General features: G+C 41.7%; 1 protein-coding gene across 4 annotated transcripts in view; it reads right to left on the bottom strand.

The window, feature by feature from the left end:
* The window catches only part of BMPR1B (bone morphogenetic protein receptor type 1B), a 254,313-nt gene that overhangs the window by 136,250 nt on the left and 96,879 nt on the right, over positions 1-21,184 (bottom strand). For 3 of the 4 annotated variants that reach the window (XM_026102444.2, XM_026102445.2, XM_064510503.1), the window contains exon 3: positions 18,830-18,891. The exons of the other annotated variant lie outside the window; for it this stretch is intronic. The gene's annotated coding sequence lies outside the window, so the exon portion shown is untranslated. The remainder of the gene's footprint in view (positions 1-18,829; positions 18,892-21,184) is intronic. 4 annotated transcript variants of the gene reach the window in all.

Below are 21,184 nucleotides of genomic sequence, written 5' to 3'. Positions count from 1 at the left end.
TAGAAGGACAGAGTGAGCTGTTGCAGACCTCCTGCAGAAAAGACAAATGTGCAAAATAGGTTAATTAGTACAGATCATTTCCAACACACTAAGTATGCAATACATACTCTTCCATATATGCTTTCCTTTCTGAACATACACTGACAGAGGAAAAGGAGATGCTGCAAGAAAGGGCACTCTGAGACAGGTCCCTGTTTTTGTACATCCTCCCCTAACCCCGCAATAGAAACCAGACCTCTCGTCCCCTCATGGAGCTTATAAAAACTTCTCATTGTTCATACATATATACCTGTATCATCTATACACCTAATATAAACCAAGGCAAGAAAGGTGGAACTCATTTCCGGCAATTCGACACATGTGAAACAGTTTGAACTGCACCTGCATATAAGCTTTAGTTAAAGGTTAACTCTTCCTTAAAGCTTTTCCTTAAATTTTCCTCCCAAGATCAAAAATATGAGTTTACTCATAAATAAAACATTACCAGTTATTTTCAAAGTTTAAAGCATCTTTAACAGAACCTCACATATTCATTAAAGACCATATCAATAGAACAGCTATCACTGAAGAAAACAGCTTGCAACATGCTTGGAAAGGAAATTAAAAAACCCACCAAAGATCCCTTAATTTACTGACAAGACCACAGGATTCTCCACATTCCTTCAAGGCAGAACAGTGCTATGATTTCAACAATATGATTTTGGAAAAAACACAGGCAATAAGCTACACATGGTTGCACACACTGTTCTATTTTTGAAAGATGAAAATCCAAGTCAACGTTTGTGAAATCTGAACTTCAGGCTCCTACGATTCTAGTTTTCTAGCTTCTTCTCCCCTAGGGCCTCAATGGTTAGTCTGTTTTCCATTAAAATCGCTATTTTCTTCAGCTAACAAACCACTTCCTTTTTCTCAGGCATGACGAGAACGATGTATGTTGTTAACAGCAATACCGATTACAGCTTTACTTAGGTGTGTTGTCTGTAGCATGCATACAACCGAGCCATGAAAAAAACTCTAAAAGGAAGCTGATTCTCATGGTGTCATCCACATTGACCGTGAAATTGTTTTAGTTAAACATATCTCAGAGAGGAAGTATTTAAAATGCCGGGAGAAAGAATAAATACATGAAAAAATATATGTTTTTCCTTTTCCCTCTTTGAGGATGCCCATTTGAAACTCTGAGCAAGCACCAAACATTGCATTAAGATTTTCATATATTGCATTTATCCTTACATTATAAGCCATTCTAATAGCCTTTACGCATCAGAGTGAATTCCATTTAACTTTAAAGGATTTATCTGTACGTAGCATGAAGTAAAACAGAATTCGCATTTTTCGAGTTCGCTGAGCTCTGTAAATTCCTACACTGTAATATTTGTTAGCTTTTGTTCGTAAAGTTAATGGGAAAAAGACCAATTTAATTCCTAATTTGCTTACATTATTTTCTTATCCATCCAAGACACGGATTTGTCGCATCTGCAGAACTGCAATTTGGAAAAGGACACTCGCACACAGATTACTGGTGTACGACACAGATGGGCTGTATTGTAATGAAAGCTTTACATATTTAAGGATAGCTTTTACCCAAACGCAATTTAAGGCTCCAGCCCCACAAAATATCAAACCTACTCAGAGCAATCGGCAGCATGCTCAGGACAGGCATCTGCAGAACCAAACGCGATGCATTTGGCTAAAACGAACGTGCAGTAGTGTTACATTCCTCCTAGACTAATGAACACACGTAAAATATACGCCGATGCATGAACTCACTCTTTATGAGCGCGGCTGCGGGGAACCGTGCCATGTAGCTAAAACGCCTTGCAGGGGAGCGGGCGGGCAGGGAACACTGAATGCATAGTGGGCCCTGCTAGAGGGCCCTTATTAACTGTTTTCTACCATGTTGCAGTTTACGGGCATGCTTTCAGCACACAGTTGCTTACCTTTGACTCTAAGGTTCTTTGTTTCTAAGTAATAAATACTCCGGGCTCCAGGGAGCAGGCAGGAAGATCATACATGACTCCAAAAAACCTTTACTGTTGACGCATTATTGTAAATGCTTATTCGTTATTTGCCGAAATAGTATTGACCACGCACTTAATAAATAGACTATTTGTTCTTTTCAGCCAGAGCAATACTGCAAGGTGACTTCTGAGGAGAAGGCCATTAAAAATACAAAGGCATCACACAGCGAGTAACCTGGGGAACGCGGTCCCCGGTTGCTGTGCATCCCAGCACAACCAACAAACGCTGCATCAGTTGCAATTCCTGCTGCTTGAATAAAAACTAAACTCGCATGCTGTAAGAGCGAGCTAAACGTTTTCAAGAAATGAGGCATTTCTGTAAATTTTAACCACCTTGGCACAAATCGTAACCAGCTTGATACAGAGAAACCATTTAGCTCTTCTCTGGAGAGAGAAGGCAGCCTCGGCCCCGCCAGGGAATAACCGCTGCCCCGGCACCAGCCAGCCAACTTTGCCAAAAGGCACCAGCAAGCTGTCGGAGGAAACCAGAAGGCTGAACCTTTTTCTTCCTTCAAGTTTCAGGTACGATTATTCGACCCAGGCAATTTTATTTCAACTTCCCAGTCAGGCAGCTCGCTGGGGCAAACGGGCCGACGGCTCTTTTTCGCTAGCGGAGGGTCGGTGCCGCCAGGGAGAGCAACCCGTGCCCCTCGGCCGCACAGGCTCCCGCACGGGGCGGCACCGCGCTGCCTCTGCGCCGCGGGGCGTCCTCCCCCGAGCAGCTGCACGCCGGCGCGCACAGCTGGCTGCCGGCTGCTGGACAGCTACGCGCCGCCCGGCCAAACGCAGAGGTAACCATATGCACTGAAGCGGCCTTGCTTGAATCAGACTAAATATTTGGGTTAGAGTCAAATTCCTTCTGAAACACATATTGCAGGCATATGAGTCAGAAGATGAGTTCATTGGAGGGGAAATGTAAAATAAAGAAATAAGTCAGAACCCAATGCATAGGAAGGTGTTTCCAGGACATTTTTAATAGATTTATTCCTTTCAATCCTGTAAGAATTACTTTTTTAGTACAGCTAGTTCTTGCAGCCTGGCATCACTCAAGTATGTGTGTGTAGGAAGATACGATTCCCTCAGTTCTTCAGCTATACTTTACCTTCCTTTTCTTCACATGCAGAGTATAATAATCCAAACATCATCACAATATATTCTATTAAAAATGTAACAGACTCTCCTGATTTAAGACCTAATACTACTGGGCCAGATGTTATCTTTGGTTATATCAGCAGCAGTCCCACACTAACGCTGCTACTGAGGACAGCTACAGAACTGCACTCAGTTTACACTAGTCTAACAGTAATTCTCTCTCTCGCCTTGTAAATCACATTGATGGCACCAAAACTTTATGGCAAATTTTCGTACTTTCAGCGCTCTCACGTTTTCTTCCCATGGAAGCCAAGATACCAAACACAGAAGGACCTTGAGGCATGCCAGGTCTCACCCCAGTGCAAAATCTCAATGGGGTAATTTTATTGCCATCTTAATTACTCATCTAAGTAACATTATCTTTAATTAAGAACACATACACAGCACACTATTTAAGGAAAAGGCTGCTCTTACTGTTGATTAGTTTTTACACTGAAATTTCCATGTTTTGGGTCATTATAGATGGAGTCTGAAAACAGGCTACGGAAGGAGAACTACATATAACATCTTCAGACTGGCCCAATAAATTGTTTGGTCAGTTCTAGTGAAAAATAAGTCATGTACCTTTCAGATAAATAAGTAAACTCCACTTAGAGTCACTGTGGTGTTTACTTCATCAGCTAGTTGGGGTTTGTAGGCACCTCTGGAGACTGCCAAGTCCAGCCCCTTTGCTCAAGCAGGGTCAGCTAGAGCAGGTTGCCCAGGTCCCTGTCCAGGTGGGTTTTGAACATCTCCCAGGATGGACCCTCCACCACCTCTCTGGGCAACCTGCTCCAGTTCAACCACCCTCTCAGCAAAAAGGGCTTTCTTACATTTAAACAGAATTTCCTGTATTCCAATTTGTGCCCATTGCCTCTTTTCTTTTCACTGGGCACCACTGACATTCGTCTGGCTCCATCTTGTATACTCCCCCCTTCAGGTATTGATGCACATTGATAAGATTGCCCCTGAGCTGTCTCTTCTGGAGGCTGAACAGTCCCAGCTGTCTCAGCACAGTCTTCAGCATTGATTATATGGATTCCATGAATTTGAGTATTATTTAGGCCCATTAAAATTCCTCTTATTAGTCAAAAGTTTAGTTTTGCAATTCAAAGGAGCTTTTAATCTATTTTCTTAGTTGTTTGGCAAAAGCCTGACTTTAAAGAAGAAAGCTACAGCAAGAGAACAGATGGATTGATTACTAATGAATCCACCAAAATAAGTTACATAAAGATCTTGAAAATGCATCTGCTTTAAACAATGGATTGGACAAAAGGTAAAAATATTAAGAAATGACTGGAAAATCTCTCACTGTGTACCAGAACCTTTCGGTTGACCAAGGATCAGCTACAGATGTTTCCACAATTATTCACAGTCTTGGACTTGTTTCCCATCACTCTTCTCAACATGTTTTTGGAAAGTGCTAATATGTAATGATCAAGGGCCCATGTATCAAAGTGCTAAACTATTAAAAATAAGACTTAAAAGCCTGAGAAGCCATTGGCTCTTTCCTTTAAAAACAATCTTTTATTTAAAAACTTCCCTGCCTTATATCTATCTCACTTCCAAAACCTTGGTCCATTGGCTACCAGCTGAAAAGCAAACACCACCACAGCAAAGTCTGTTCTGAACCCTACCCGTGCAGTTGCAAACTGATCTTACGACTACACAGCAAGGGTGTGCAACACGCGGCAAGAAAGCCAGCTATGGCCCACAGCATTATAAAACACATCCATCAAGCATCCATCTCCCTTTAGTCAGTATAACTGACTAAAAGTTGATTAACTGTACGTATCGCTTGTTAACGCAAGCAAGCAAGCACATTTTGTTCAGCTACCCAAGAAGCTGGCAGCCTAGGAAAGAACGGCTGTGTGCTTTCGCGTGGCTTAAAAAGAAAGTAAATGCAAAGGGAATTCGGAGTTTTGATACAGCCAACCTTTTATACCTGGGAATTCAAGTGCTCTTTCCAAAGCAAAGGAGGCCCTGCAGGTCAAAGGCCCGTAGACCCAAGCCTCTGCATGATGCTCCCGTTCCGCACAAACTACTGCAACCCTTCTGGTGGCACAAAGCCGAGTATCTCCAGCCTCATCCGGAGCCTTCGCCACCTCCGCTGTGTTGCATGCTTGCTCCTCACGGTGAGCTCGGTGGATTCATGCTCCGTGACCAGACTGCTGCAATCCCCCACGGCAGATCTCTCAGCACCCTCCCGTGTCCCCTAACGGTGCTGAATGGCAATACGTGTTTGTCGGTTCCAAACCGCCCTCGAACTAACCAGCAGCCCGACTTGCATGTGATGAATGGCCAGCTGGAAAGCAGCACGTGACGAGGAAGGCCCAAGCCGATACTGCAGCCTTTGCTTCTGAGGCAATACTACCGAGCCCCTCTCTTTCTCTCTCTCCCATCTAATTTCCAGTTTTCTTGCAGAAACCCTGGGTCCTTTTACTTCCAGCCCTCCCACAAGATGGGTTGAAACTGGCCAATGAGATTAAACATTACTAATACACAGACTGACAGCTGGACAAACAGTGCGGCCACAAAGTCTTGGTGGGAAACCAGTCTCAGAGGAACTTTGCATTAATCCTTCAGAAGGAGCCTCTGGGAAAAGTTGAAGCTGTAGGAGTCAAATGAAATTAGGCATTCAAGAGTGGGTGCCATTAAAATAACTCTTTTCATCATCTGTTGTACTGCACATCAGCTTCAGAGAACCTCTTGCTAAAAAAGAAAGTCTTGTCTTTTTCCTTCTGCACATCCGTGACAAATTCTTATTTGCCAAAGTTACACTAGTTTTCTTCATTCTTCATTAAGATAAGCTACAATTAAAGCTGTTCAATAAGCAAAAATCTGAATAAGCATAGTTCAACTATGTTGTCTAGAAAGATATCTTCTCGTTTGGCTCATGTGTTATATAATGCATAACAACTCCTGCATTTTAAAAATAAGACAGCTCTTTTTTTGAACGTGCATTTATATTTTTCTGCAACTAGGAGCTGAGACAGAGAAAAATAATCATTTTAGTCATAACAGCTAGCGATAGGAAGGTGTTTGAGGTTTTTATGTCCTCTTCCAAAGCGGGAAAGATATCGAGTCCAATGGAAAAATGTCAGATATATAACCTAATCTGAGTCAAAAGGTTGCAAACCTCCAGAAAATGTCACTGATTAGATAATATGTGACTAACTGAGCGGACATTAGACAACAGCTCTTCTATCTTCTTTAAAATAAAAAGGGAGAGACAGAGAGAGAATATGAATGAATGGGAGAACAGAGAGGAGGGAGCTCTTGAATTATCACTGGTATAAAGAAGGGAAAGATTTAGTTACCTGTGGCACAACACAAAAAGAGGAGGCTCTAAGTACTGGAGGCAGCTGAAGAACACAGAAGTAACAGATTTATCGAGGAAAAGGGGAAAGACCGATCTACTTAGCTGAAGATAACTTAGGGGACCAACAAGGAAAAAGCATTTAAATCCCAAGCAGGAGGAGGAAAGGATGCCAGAGGAGTGGGCACATATTTCACAGCACAAGGAAACACCAGAAGAAAGCTGATGCAGGGCCTTGGAAAAGTTATGTGTAGTGAGGCTCCTGGGTGCACGAATACATAAGGAGGGGGAAGATGCATAATGGTGAATACTATGAGAAAAAGAAGAGGAAATCTTCCGTAAGTTTTCTGGAGAGAGAAAAATAAAATAAAATAAAATAATTCCTTGAGGTGTCTGCAAAGTCCAAATACCAAAGAAACAAGACCCTCCCCCCCCAAACCAGGATTAATGTACATATGCTAAAATGTGGCAAAAGTCTCTAGCTGCTATAGAGCGTGTGAAAAGTCCTAGCTACTAATTTCTGTGGAGAAGAGAAAAGAAAGGCATTTTGCTGAAGTAAAAAAATAAAACTGTTTTCACCTTCAGAAGAAACATTTGTAAAGAGGATGGTTAATAAGGATGAGGATAGAGACTATAAGAAGGCCTTGCGGCAGGACTGCTCTTTGAAAAGTTAAAAAATAAAAAATAAAATGGTTACATTTACTGAGGGGAACAAACCCAGCGAATTTAATTTCTGTCATCACAACATCCAAGATAGCTAAGTGAAAACTAGTATGTAATAAAAAGTTATTACATACGTAACACCAAACAGAGCTCCCAGTTCAATCTCCCTGCTGCCTTAATTCTTGACGCTGGAATTTTATCACAAAGTTATCTAACAGGCTGGCTTCCAAGCCCGCGACATCAGCAAAAATATTAAACGTTATTTATTATTATTAGCCCAGGTTTGGAAAAAGTAAACAAGGCTGTACTACAAGATACAAACATCAGGAACTGGGGCGAGCTAGTATCTTGGGATCACAACCACATGTGCCCCAGCGCGCGTTCAGGCGGGCGCATGTTTCAGGGCTCAGAACCGCTTTACAAACAACACTGCCGAGTAATTTACAGCAGGCCTTACACATTATGCTTTCGGGGTGGTGGCTGTACATCTCATCATTTTTTAAAGGCAGATGTGGATGACAGCGATTTCTGCCACATACGCAGCCCTTACATGTAGCAGACTGTGCGAGCGCCTTCGCCGTCTGCCTCTCCAGGTCACGCTTTTCTTCTCCACTCACTGATGGCTACTTTTCTGTCTCTCCTCCACTTTCTCTTAGCCCTACCTGCCATTTATTTGCTTACACCAAAGATGGACCTTGCATTTTTGCGTGTCTGTGTTTCAGCTCCCTGCTGGTACTTCACGCTACAGTCACACCGTTTTGCTTCTCTGTCCTTCTGCCTCAACACGTGTGCTTTAATCAAGGCTTTAAAATCTACCCACCCACTCATCTAGACAAATGCCAAAACCACGACAGATTTCAGGGTTTCTTTTGGCTGCAAAATGATTTTCCCAACATAAGCAGGGAGTAAACACCGCAGCAGGCTTCTCATGTTTGCAAGTAAACAATTTCTGGTACCTCTTCAGCTGCAGAGACGCATGCCAAACTGCAGCGGATCACGACCGCTAACGAGAAACACACAAAAAGCAACCAACCCAACACGGAGCAGCTGGCAAGAGGGGATGGTGCATGGACAAAACCGCCAAAGAGGAAGGAAAACACAACCCCTGCCGCTGCCACACGACCCAAAGCGCAAAGGACACCCGGGCCTCCATTGCTATAGGGTACTAGGGCTCAGGGTTTTTCAAGCCAGTTGATCACTTCCTTACTTATTTTCAGTCCATATACAGGTTTAGCATTCTTTTATAGCAATAGCATCTTTTTACATTCAAAGGCAAGTTCTCCACACTCACTGCCTAAGAACCCAACAGGGAGCATGGCAGCCCAAGTATTTTTTGCCCTTGCAGTTAGGCACATGATATGTTTTTCAGGCCCTGGCTCCAGGCGAGCTCTCTGGTGCAGAGAAGACATGACAGCTCATTCACACCTCATTCTGCACTCTGCTGCGAGAACTGTTTGTTCTCTTATTGCAACAGCTGGACAGCCCAAACTACCTCAGGCTCCACTGCAGCCCCAGCTCCACCCTCCAGTTACAGCCTTCAGCAACAGCCTGCTGTTAGTAGAGAACTATAAAGGGCAAAGAAGAGACCAAAAACAATTAAAAGGAGGGCGCTGATCAGCTCGCTGCTGCACTTCGCTGCTTTAAGAACATTCATTGCAGTGGAAGACACAAATCCCCCCAACAAGCGGACGAGAACTACAGTTACCGCATGCGGTCTGGCCAGCACAGAGAGAAATAGCTGCTCCACACACCTTAGTGGCCACCCCACTGAGGAAATAACAAGCAAAATGCAACTGGAGAACCTCAGATAAAAGCCGAGCCCAAGCAAACAGGTTTTATACGAAGTGGAGAGGTGACGGCTCCATGCGCTGTTTTTGTAGCATCCTTGCTAGAGGACTGGGCAGCTGCTGGGGTACAGCAGGTTGCCCCAGGCCCCTCCGAAAACTTGGCACTGTCGCAGAGCCCCAGCACGTGGCATGGCACCCCCACAGGTGCCCATGCAGCCTCCTCATATCACAACTGCAGCCCCCCGGGCATTTAGGACCCGCAGTGAGTCTGAAAATAGCATCTGTCCTTGCAAGCTGTAAATGAAAGTTGTGTTTTCTTTACAGATCTTTTTTCCTCCCTACAGCAGAAAGAGTTTTTCCTTGTCCACTATTTGATAGTCCACTGGTACAAAATCTAGTCCTTGAAAGTCATTCAGTAAGCTGCTTTCCTTCAGTCTGTGGTAATAAAACTATACAACACTATAAACATTTTCTGCATTTGACTCCAAGATATTTGGCTCTCGAGGTGGAAACACTACTTCTTTTGTTTTAAAATTACAGCAGACTCCTTTAGACCCAATTTACGTGAGGACACCACATATTTTTGTCTTCTATTCTGTGCTGTTAGAGCCATTTCTAAAACTAGGCAAGAGACTTACGAGCACCTATTGGGTGAGTATCATCTATTTGGACCTAGGCACACCACAGATCAAATTCATCAGAAAAACAGCAATACCTAGGGGACGATTTTTCCTTCCATAACCGCTCCCACACAAGGGCTGGCCACGTAAGAAAGATGCAGGCCTAAAGCTCTTGAGCAGTGAGGAGGAAACGGCTCCCACAGTAGGCAAAATTTCCTTCTTGTGCAAAGCTCACATTAAAGCCACGCAAACTTCACATTAAAGCTGAGGAAAGCACTGAACAAACTGTCTGATGAGTGTTGCTGGCAAGCTCCGTGCTTGAGCACACTCTCCCTTGGTGCCCAAGCTGAGCATCCCGGGCTTCGCAGACGCGCAGGGCAGGTAGAGCTCGAGCAGACTTACAGCACAGGAAATTTAGCAGCGCTGTGCCCATGCTGCTCCTGGCTTTTCTGCCGAAGCTGCCAACAGGAATGCTAATGTTTCAGCCAGGCAAAGTTTGCAAGGAGCAGTAATATCTTTTATTAGACCAACCAATATAGCTGGAAAAAGCAGACAAGCTTTTGGGCACAGAAAGCCTTTCCTGCACAGACCTGAAGAAGGGCTTGTTTGTCTGAAAGCTTGACTGCTTTTTCCGACTATATTGGTTTGCATAACACAAGATATTTATTACCTCTCCCCACAAACCCTGCCCCACTTAGCATCCTTTGAGCATGGTGACTACAACCATGGTACTACTACAGTGTTTCAGCTGTACCTCCCCTTTTGCAATGTAGACTTTTGCTGCCCTCCAAGTATGAGAAACACCACGATGTTAGGAAACGCCAGGAGGACACGGATTCTCAAATATCTAGCAGTAAGCGCTCCCAGTAGTTTTTAAGAGGAAAAGTGAGATAAACTTATTTTGTAGACATCCATGCACTTTCTCCTATGTTGCTGGCAACGCTGCCAGCTTTGTAAAGAGCGGTCTTAGCAGGTGATACTCTGCCATGTGAGCTGCACCTTACAGGGTCTGTCATGAGGGACACGCTTACACCAGAGGGAGAAAAAGCACACCCAAGCAAGTAAAGCCTTGCGGAAACTGTGGGCCTCAGCAAGGTCTTTGTGCCTTGCCTATTTTGGTGTTCTGATCTAGTTTTCAAGGAACAGATAGAGTGGTTGACTGACCTGCTCAAGACACTGAAGCTAGGACATGACGCTTAAGACTTGCTCAGGCACTGAAGCTAGGATAGGTAATAAATAGCTGAGCATAAGTTTTCAGGTAATTAGAATTTACTTTTCTTCCCATGGTCTACCATTAATACACTTTAACACAAATCTAGCAAAAAATAAATGGGAAAATCAATCCTCAGCCTCAACATACAGTTTTCTGTTATTTATGAAACATACTCAATTTAAATAGTTTTCGCTGCGTCTCCTCTAGTCAAAGATTCATGTTTTCATTAGCATGGCCATTTCAGCTTTATCAGCGCAAGGAGGCTCCCAATAGGAAAAACACTGTTAAGTAATTTTTCAGAGAATTACATTTTTTTGGATTTATTTCTGTCACAAAAACATATTCTGAGCTTTATTTCAGAGTTCTGACTGTCGCATGAAGCAAAATGTGAAACAAATTATTCTTGTGAAAAACAGTCTGAAGAAGGGTAGAACTTTTATTCTCCAGATCTCTTTGTATTCAAACTACAAATACATGCCCATATTTTTTTGTGATTCACAGTTCTAATGATAATTACATGAATTTTAGTGAAATTTTTCCACAATTCCTTTGCAATTCAGACCAGAATTGATATGGTCATTACCATTAAGTGGCTTGATACCATACATATTGCAGATTTTAAGTATCAAAGACTGCAAAGCCATACTACAGCGTTTTGTCTGTACTGGATGCCTGAGCATTTGCATTTTTAAAAATAAAATAATAGCTTTTGTAGATAAAATTTTTATAAGCTTGCTCATGTTTTTCAGAAATCTATTAATATAAACTTATGCAAGTGTCAGTTATTCTCTGGAACATTCTTTTTTGGGAAAGAAAACATTATTTTTGGAAAGCAGCTTAGCTTATTTACTGAAACAAACTAATAAAGCAGTCCACAGTCTGTTTGTACACCAGAAAGAAGTTCAAATGATTATAAATGCAGGTTGCCAGAGAGCATTTTCTAAAACGATATGCAGGTTGAGGAAAGTAGAAAGGAAAATTTAATTTCTGCCTGTTTTAATGAAGAAAACAATAACCTAAAATCAGTACAAGAAGGTAAGTCCCTACTGTTTTCTCCAAATTGGTGGATTTTAAGGTAATGACATAAAAGACACAAGATCCTTCCCTAAGAGCGTAAAGTGGCATCCTAATAGGTGCAATCTGAAAATACATTCTACATAACATGGTGTTTCTTTGTTTTCAAAGTGATACCTTGGACTTGTTCCACCGAACTTGAGAATTTTTACACTTATTTCCATGGAAACAAGAGCAGCACGACAAAAAACGAACTTCAGAAATTTATGTCAGAACGAGCCTGATTTTGTGTTAACCGTGCCACTCCAACGTGAGCTGACCATCAAAACCGCGTGTGGTTTGCAGGCGTCCTCCTGCCCACGGTGCCGTACAGCAACGCTGTGAAGCGCTGACATTGCACGTTGACAGTGATGCATCAGACATACGAGGGAACAACCTTAGCATTTGCAGGTAACAGCTACGTTATGCACTACCCAGGGGCTGTTTTAGGCCTTCTTTGGTTACAAACCAGAGGGCAATTTTCACATGTCCATTTGGTGCAGGTTTATCATTATTTGCAAGAAATGTGCTTTCAGATCTGCGTTAGGATGTGAACGGATAAGAGGTCAAGCAGACTGCTGTAAAGTTCCTGCTAGATAAACACAAAGGGCTTACAACCGATAATCCCCAGAAAGCACTGGTTATTTCTTTTATGAAGTTATTTCTCTATACACAGCTACAAGGCATCTAAAAGATAAAGGTGGTGCAGACACAACTGCAGTACAGTGATCCAAAGGTCCACATCCTCCTTTGACACCCTGTGGTTATTTACAGATGGAGCCAGCCAGAAAATTATGCTTTGTAACAGGACTGATGAATTCCTATTTTCATTTAGTACTACAGACTCCATGTAAAGTAGCCTCCAAACAGCACTGAGCTCCAGGACGCACAGAGGAATAATGAAGCAAGTTTCCTTGACCTGAACTATAAGAATTGAAAAAAAACTTTAAAACCTCTATGCACAGTCTACATAATAACGATATTATAAAAAAGTGCAATAAAATACTTCATGCAAATTGCCATCTGGGCCAGGAAGCGGAATACAACACTGTTTTCATCATCTTTAATGATGCACAGTTGAGTTCAGGAGGCCGGAGGGGGAAGGAAATGGGAGCAACCTTTGACCACCATGACAGCAGCATAAGCAATCCCTTATTGCATTATGAAACAATTCATACATGGGGACCTGTTACATTACTGGTCTGTTAACAGCATCACAGCTTCTTTCTTTGACTTTTTTCATTTTGTTTCACATCAGACAGACCTATTGCTGTCATTTGTAGAGAACGGAAAAGCTGCTACAGTTTTAATATAAAACACAAGGAAAAAAATACACAGCAGCTGTTCATATTTTCTAGGAAGTCTGTTATAGCAATGATGTCATGGAAAAAGGCTGGAATCTATTAAAATGGATCAGACAGGCAGGCCATTCAAAGCCTTTAAACAATATGCATATACAAGTTGCACCATACAAGTTGTACCTTGCATTAAACTAAAAACAGGCAAAGAGTGGAGTTCTTTAAAAATATAATTGAGAACAGGCAATTAGGGTCTTTTCATAGAGTTGCTTGAATAAATTCAGTTTACTACTGGAACTACCCAATAAAGCAGAATACAAAAGCTACAACCAGCCCACTGTCAACTAAGCTCATTTTCACCTGCAAAAGTGTTTAAATCTATTTTGAAATCACTGGTTCAGACTGTACGGGAACTGGGAAGTTCTCCCACCAAAAGATTCCACATTGATAAATCAGACATTTGAACACCAAGCACAAACTTATCTCCATGAGGAGGGGTGGGTGGGTTGGATTCTCCCCCCAACTTGGGAATTAAAGCATGGACCCTCAGTGCAGCTAAGGGGAGTCCTGTCCGTGCGTTTGGTTTGACCCACCACTAGCAATCAGACATTCTGCATTTACACAACACTATTCTTGGCCCTAGCAAGTTCGCACCTCTTGCTGCAGCTTGCTTGCATACCACGCCAAACTGCACTGCACAAGGCTTGCGCCAACTTTACGCTCTTCTTCCCTAGGGTATGTTAAAATGAGAAGGGTTAGTAGTGGAAAACAGAGAAACTTCGACGCTATCTGGATGTCTCAAAAATTACCTTTATGTTGTCCCACTTCAGATAAGCTCCACCTTCCTCCCTAAGGCTATTAGAAATGTTTTTCTGATGCTGGCCTAAATACATCTGACACATGCAAAAGCACTTAGCACAATATACAAATATGTCTGCTAATATGAGATCATATTTTGACCCCAAATCCTTCAAACATTCAAGCTGACTTTTGCGTATTCAGGAGCTGGAAAAGTAAAGCAAGACCGAACATGTTAAGTCATGATAGAAATACACCAACCAAAACAAAACAGATACAAAACCCACAGGCAAAGTTTTAACTTACATTTTGGAAAAGCAAAAAGAGCAAGAGCTATGTACCTCAAGACAAGAGGGTCAACACTTAACTCAGTAGTAGCAGGTGAATAGTTCAGAAGGTAATGATCCCTCCTTCCCTCATGTTTTCCCAAACTCCAACAAAATCAACTATATCCAAACTCAAATTATGAATATTCTGGGATACACTAATGAAGCAGCATTAAAAGTATATATATTATAGAGGTAGCATTATAGATTTGACTCAAAGTTAATCTGATATCTTTATTTCTTTAAGAACTATCAATTGAATTCTGCACATTATACTGTTAATTAAAAAATGCTAGCTACAAACAAACAAAAAAACAATGAAAATATCTTGAGACTCTAAAGATGAATGAAGCGACAAATCAGTTTAAAGTTGTAATTCTATCAAATCACTTGAAAAGATCTTTTTGAGTATAGTCCTGGTCAGTTATGTGTATCACGTAACTTAAATTTCTTTCATTATACTCCATATTAAACATTAAACAACTACATTCAACACTACTACAACTACCTTTACAAAAAAGAATTAATAGTTTTCCAAACCAAAATCCAAACTGCTAAACAAATAAATAAAAAAAATCATAACCTTGCAGATGCATCAATGCTGAGGCCCTTTAACACTTTCTCCTGCAACGTACCTACAAACTTGTGAGCTCACACAAGTCTAGCTGCCAAATCAGAACGCTACTATTTTGCTCACATCGCCAGGCCCACTGAAAGCAAGAGGTTATGCATGCAGGCAGCTCTGCACACTTAACTAAATCCTCGAAAGATCTGGACCAGAGGTAAGCACAATAAAACGAGTCTGAACACCTTATCTTAAGCACCGACAATTTTCATAAATTTGGACTTTAAATTGTTACTGGATATAATAAAAGTGTTAACATTTCAGAAGAACATTCGGGGCAAGCTTATAAACTATTCAGTGATTAATGCCCTTGTCTCATGTTTTCAATTTTCAGTGCTACTGGAGGTCATATGTTATGATGTCAGCTTGAATCTGGATTTCCATTTTGAGCAAATCTAATTTAAAATTATGATACCAAGGCGTATGGTAAAACCTGCTTAAAAGTTCTATACCGTGTAGATTTATTCACTCTGTTCCTAGGGTAGATTTCACTTTCCAGTGTCGCCTGTTCACCAGGCAAACACAGTTAGGGCACATCCTCTTAATGCAATCAACGGGCCCCAGGTTGAAAGTGCCCAAGGGGAGCTTACCTGCACTGAGATGCAGCATCACACTTGCCGGCTTTGAGTGCAGGGGTTTGCAGGACTGCGTCAATGATAGGAAATGAATTAACCCCCCAGAGCACAACGTAAACTGAATCTGGCAAAAGGATTCAGAAGCAGCAAGAACAAGAATCTTTTCAGAGAGTTTTGAGCTGCTGGGAGAGCCAAGGAGCATCATCCTCCCTAGGAGCCGCAGGATGGAGACGCTTCATGCGCCCTGACACTGGAAAGACACTTGCGGCTTCACCCTGCACTGCTCAGCTCAGCTCAGCTGACTGCAGGTTTCACCATCCACTTGCCAAATACAGTTTTACGAGACAGCTGAGCTGACCTAACTGCAGGTTGCCACCGAAGGAACCGCTCTGCTCTCTTCTCTGCCAGCCCATCCCAACGCACCATCCGCACCCTTGGCTTCCCTGGGACTACCACCGTTTTCCTCGTGACCCCACTGTGAGGCTACGTAAGGGAAACCATATGAAAACTACCTCCTCTCCTTTGCTCCCCTCATCCCCTGCTCTCCTCTACCCAAAATATATAGGTTTCAGGTGGTTTTACTCAAGACAAGTCACTGTGGGTCCAGTACGAGCCAGTGCGAGAATGAGAGCGGCTTCAAGCCCAGGCTGCGGAGCAACAGTTTCCTGAGTACTGCCAAGCTGATTCTCTGATACAGGTATAACTGGTTGCTCACATGACTGGAAGACAATATTCATTTCTTCTGATGATTCATATGGAATAAAAGCAATCACGCATACCTTGTCTCAGCTGCACTGGCTCCACATGAAACATTAGCAGAAAGCCATTTCAGTTGCTGAAGTTATTAGGTTTAATGTTGAAATCACATAGAAGAAATACCTTTAGAATACCATGATCATGTCCTTAAAGGCCGTCTCAAAACAAAACCAAGTTCAAATGTTTTTTTTCAGGTGCACAACACATGAAGGACCAGGCCTATCATTTTTTTCCTATCATTTTATTTTACTGACTTTTCCAGCAATAAGTGATAGAGCAGATATACAATAAAATACTTATATAAAGTCTTTGAAGTACAACAATTTCCTATGTTGGAAAATCAGTGGCAGTCACAACCAGTGCAACCCACTGGAGCTACTTCAAACAGTCAAAATTTAAGCAGTCACTAAGACTGCAAAGCAAAGCTTGGCTTGAATTATAAATGGTCAAATGTTAAAATGTTATTGCCAGGAGGGGGGAATCTTCTATGGCATTTTACAGACAGAACCTTGTAGTGCAGTGTAGGCAGTTCAAAATTACTGCCTTATGCAAGTATAATCCTAAAAATAAGCACATAGCACAAAGAATCACATAGGAAAAAGTATCTACATACAGATGGTTCTTTCTATCTTTAATATACTTACACAGATTCTTTCTAAAATGGTTGAACTGGCACATAATACAAACTTGGCACATAATACAAAATGCCCAGGGTACCCCCTTATTCCAGTAAGGCATTCTGAGCACAGAATAATTCAATGACCCTCAGCATGCCTTCAGTGTAAAGCTGTAAAGTCATTTACATCTATGCAGATGTATGATTAAATACAATGCATAATCTATGCAATTAAATTGCAGCTCTCATCTCTGTACTCACTTTTATTCGTGTTCAAGGAGATAAACAGTAAACACGGAGAGTGAAGAAGTAGGCTCAGCATTTGCTATCACGGAATTGTGTGCACTAAATAGATTACTAACTTTAAAAACATTCAAAACCAATATCAAAACAAAAAGCTCATTGTAAAAGGAAGTCTTTCTAAACTCAGTTTAAAACTTGCTTGAACTGCCAGCAAGAAAAATAATCATTTTCCACAGGAATGGCAAGACAAAATTTGGGAAAGAACAGAGAAAAGGAATAACATTTTCATGGTCTTAAAAAATCCTTATATACCAAGTTGCTATACAAATAGGGTTTAAAATAGAAAAAGTTATGCACAATTCATTTGTTTAGATTATAAGCTTTGGAAGACAACAGATAGCTTTCTGTTTTCTTAATACCTCCATGGAACTTACTGGCACTTCAATGGTAGTATGTCCATTTTTATAAGAGAAGGCTACAACTTTATTTTAAACTTAACAGGCATTCATTCTTTTCTTTTCAAAACCTAGGCATAGGTAACAAAGCACTGGAGTCTTATAAATTTTCTAACACCAAATGCAAATTAAGTCGTGAAATTGCTCTAGGAAAAGTTCCAAGAATGCAAGCCCAAAGGAATTTCAACACAATTTCTCAATTTCAGGCTCTTTATGATTCTCGAGCAAGGTAACAAAATATTGGGTCAAGAACAGTTATGCGTAGGTAAGATTTTTAATTACTATCCAATTTCAAAAACTTTTTGAATTTTGTTTGTAAGCTCTAAGATGAGATAGATGTATTTAAATGGAAGAAAGGAAAAGGATGGCAAAGACTCTATAGACAGAACAGCTCAGAAAGTCTTCACTGGCTTGGAAAACTAGACTATCAGTTTATAACTTTAAAGGCTATTTTTTTTAAGCAGCTATCAAATTCGTGGACGCCCACCTCTTTTACTCAGAGGTGTGTGTATTGCTTACCTGCATCGTCCCAGTCTGCATTAGAAGTAAAATAAGTGCAACACCCACCTCATTACTTGACAACATAAAAAGGCTTACGTTTTATTTTTTGTGTCAGCTGCGGTTATACGGCATTATAGCACCATCTCCAGCAAATCAGGGCTTTTCCCATAATGAACAGAGTAATTATTTCATCTTTCAACAATCCTCCAGAAAAGCCTCAAATCCTTTTTCTTATGCACAAGCCAGGAGTTTTAACAGATTGTTTGAACAAAGAGCTGCTGATTTCTTCCTCTGCAGAGCTACTGCTTGTTTAGCCCATGGGAGAGATCACTCAAGGAATGACAACTTAACTTGCTGGGCATGCTATTATTTAGCAATAACTCCAAGGGGACTAAGGACATTTCCTGAACATGAAGTTTAGGTCTACCAATGCCTCTCTGAAAATCTGAGCTGGACAGTGACAAGCAGCCCGCACCAGGGTCATGCTGCTCAAACCCTGTGTCCGAGGGTTGCCCTTTACTTTCAGGCAGCTTCTCAGCTGGCTCCCATTACTCTGTCAGAAGACAATTCTTTACCCTTCCTTTTCTGAAAGGCATCCTAGGTACCAAGCATTCAAAATAGTAAAGTCACCAAAAAAATGCATATCTGCACCTTTCCCAAGCAGCCTTTTTACTACAGCCTCTCTCACCACGAGTATTTCAAGTGATTTTTCTTCAGCTCCTCAAAGCATAGTTCACAAACGGTAACTGTCCTCTGTTTACACTTCATGCTGCTGCTTATTAATAACCATGGTCTCTATAGAAAAGAAAGCACTTAATTCAGTCCTTACCTGAAGAAATCCTAATTTTCAAGAAATCTTCTTGCCTTGCTGTTTAAGTAAAATTGCATAACCTACAACAGAGCAGAAAGATGTATCAGTTACATTCAACATGATGCATTTAACATGACTGTTGCACTTGAGAGAACTGACAGCTAAGATTTTAGCTATTATCATGCTGTAGCACGTCTTTTATGGAGACTTGTGTCAAGCAGTAATCCCTTGGCAGGAATTGTACAATATCGCATATACACACTAAGAAGTACCTTTTTCCTCTTCCAGTTTTTCTGCTCAGACACGGAAAAGTAAATGTTTTGATCTACCCCTACGCATTACTCATAATGCTCATGCAGTGGTTAGATGGATTAAATAATTAAGATCCTGCTGACATTGTACTTCTTGTTACTGAACGACCCAATCAATCGGACTAGTCACTTGAGTAAGAGCATATGATTGGACCCAGGTGCATTTGACTCCCATCTTCTGTGGGCCCTTCAGTAAAAACAAAAAGATTCCTGTCTGCTTGAAACATAGATCTGATTACATTCTAGTGAAAAAGCAGTAAAGCCTAATTAGCATCCTGAAATGCGGCTAAACAAAATGCTATCAGTGCCAGTTTCTACTGAATAGCAACGAAAAGAAACCAACCCCACCCAAAACGCAGAAACCAGAAGTCACGCTGCAAAGACACTGAAGTCAAGACAACACACGCATCTGCATGCACTATCCCCCACCGAGGGCAGAAGCTATGAGATTCCTCTTTTATATGTTTTGCTGAAAATACCAATAGGTATCACAGCTAGTTACACCCACTGCTATGTAATCTGTATTCAGTGCCACTTTTGTATAAAATACATTTCGTAGCTCTTCAATCATTCACTGAGGACTCTGCTGACTTGACTTTATACAGACATAAGAGACTGGCACTAACCCAGCGACGATGCTTCCACCTCCACTCTTCCCAAACATCATGTCTACTTTTAGTTTTAAAAAGTCAGGGCAAAAGGCAAAATAAGCAAAAAAGCACTATATTCCCCAAATATGAAAAAGAAATAAGGTGCTCAGGGACAAACATGTCTTCTTTAATGGTAGGTGAAAAAACTGGGAGCCTTTTGACAGCCTAACAAACTTCAAAGAGACAATTTCCCCTTAAAGGGCTGGCTCTTGGGTTTTGTTCAGGGCACAGCTCCACTGCCCAGGTATCACTGGTAACTTGTTCTTCCTTCTACCTGCAAAAAGCTTATTCACATACGAAATTGGAGCCCCACAGAGAAGCAGCCCTGGTGCCGGCCATTCACAGAAGTCAGCCCCAGAACAGCTTTGTTTTAAGAGACAGTTCACGTGAACATCTGCAGGACTCGAACATCTATTTGTTTCCTTATTTTTGTGCGTTAGCTACACCCTGACGGCATGAGCTGCCTCTGTTCAAGGAGGATTTCCCGGCACAAGCATTTAACACAATTATGCCTGGAACTGGTATTCAGTCTCCGTTCGCAGTGTCAGTACTTTGAGGTGGATGTACAACCACAAGCTTCAAATTACTCCTTGGTGATCTACAGACACTGAGCCGGTGCTGGGTTTCAGTCCCGCCGCCTCTGCCCTGACCTGCATGTTTGCGGGCCTAAACGAAGGGGCTGCCGGAAACGAAGGGTTTGCACTTGGTCCCGGTCCCGTTTCCGGAGAGGGGACCTCGGCCTCAGAGGCGCAGCTTGGCGTGGGAAACCGGGGCGGAAAGCCAGCCGCTCCGATGTGTGCTCCTACACTGAGGTTGTTTCTGCTCGGGATTCAGTACGATGAAGCCCCCCAAACCCAAGTCCCCAAACGGGAGGGGGTCTCGACAAGTTCAAATTCCTTTGGCATAAGTTTTGTTACTTCTGGTAAAATTGGCAGGAAAAAAGAAAGAGGAAGATGGGGAGATTGTCTGTTCAGTAATGTTCAAAAAACATATATTGACACTGATTTTGGAAGATTTCGTGCACTCAGGGAATACCAAACCAAAAGCTGGCCACCTGCAATAAAACCTTAGATGGAAATTTCAAAAATGTATGTAAGGTGACTTTAATAAAAACCACAGTAAGGGAGTCCCACAGTACAAAAACAAAAACAACAAAAAACCCCCACAGAAATAGCATATCTGAGAAAATGGATTTCATCAAGGTAATGCTTCAGCTTGCCAAAAGTTCTTTTCAATACAAAGTACTGCTTCAGTACTCTCTACAAAGTTGCTAAAATTTTTCTTGGTAACTTTTTACTCAACTACATCACAGATTAAGGTTGCTCAAATACGCAGGGAAGAATTTCACTTTGTGATTCAAGAACAGAATTTTTTTTCTGTTTCTGCAGTGCCATGAAAACCTTTCTACAAAG

Source organism: Dromaius novaehollandiae, chromosome 4 (genome assembly GCF_036370855.1).
Source record: "Dromaius novaehollandiae isolate bDroNov1 chromosome 4, bDroNov1.hap1, whole genome shotgun sequence".
Lineage (NCBI taxonomy): Eukaryota > Metazoa > Chordata > Aves > Casuariiformes > Dromaiidae > Dromaius > Dromaius novaehollandiae.
Note: the sequence above shows the minus strand (reverse complement) of the source record. Positions and strands in the feature narration are given on the sequence as shown.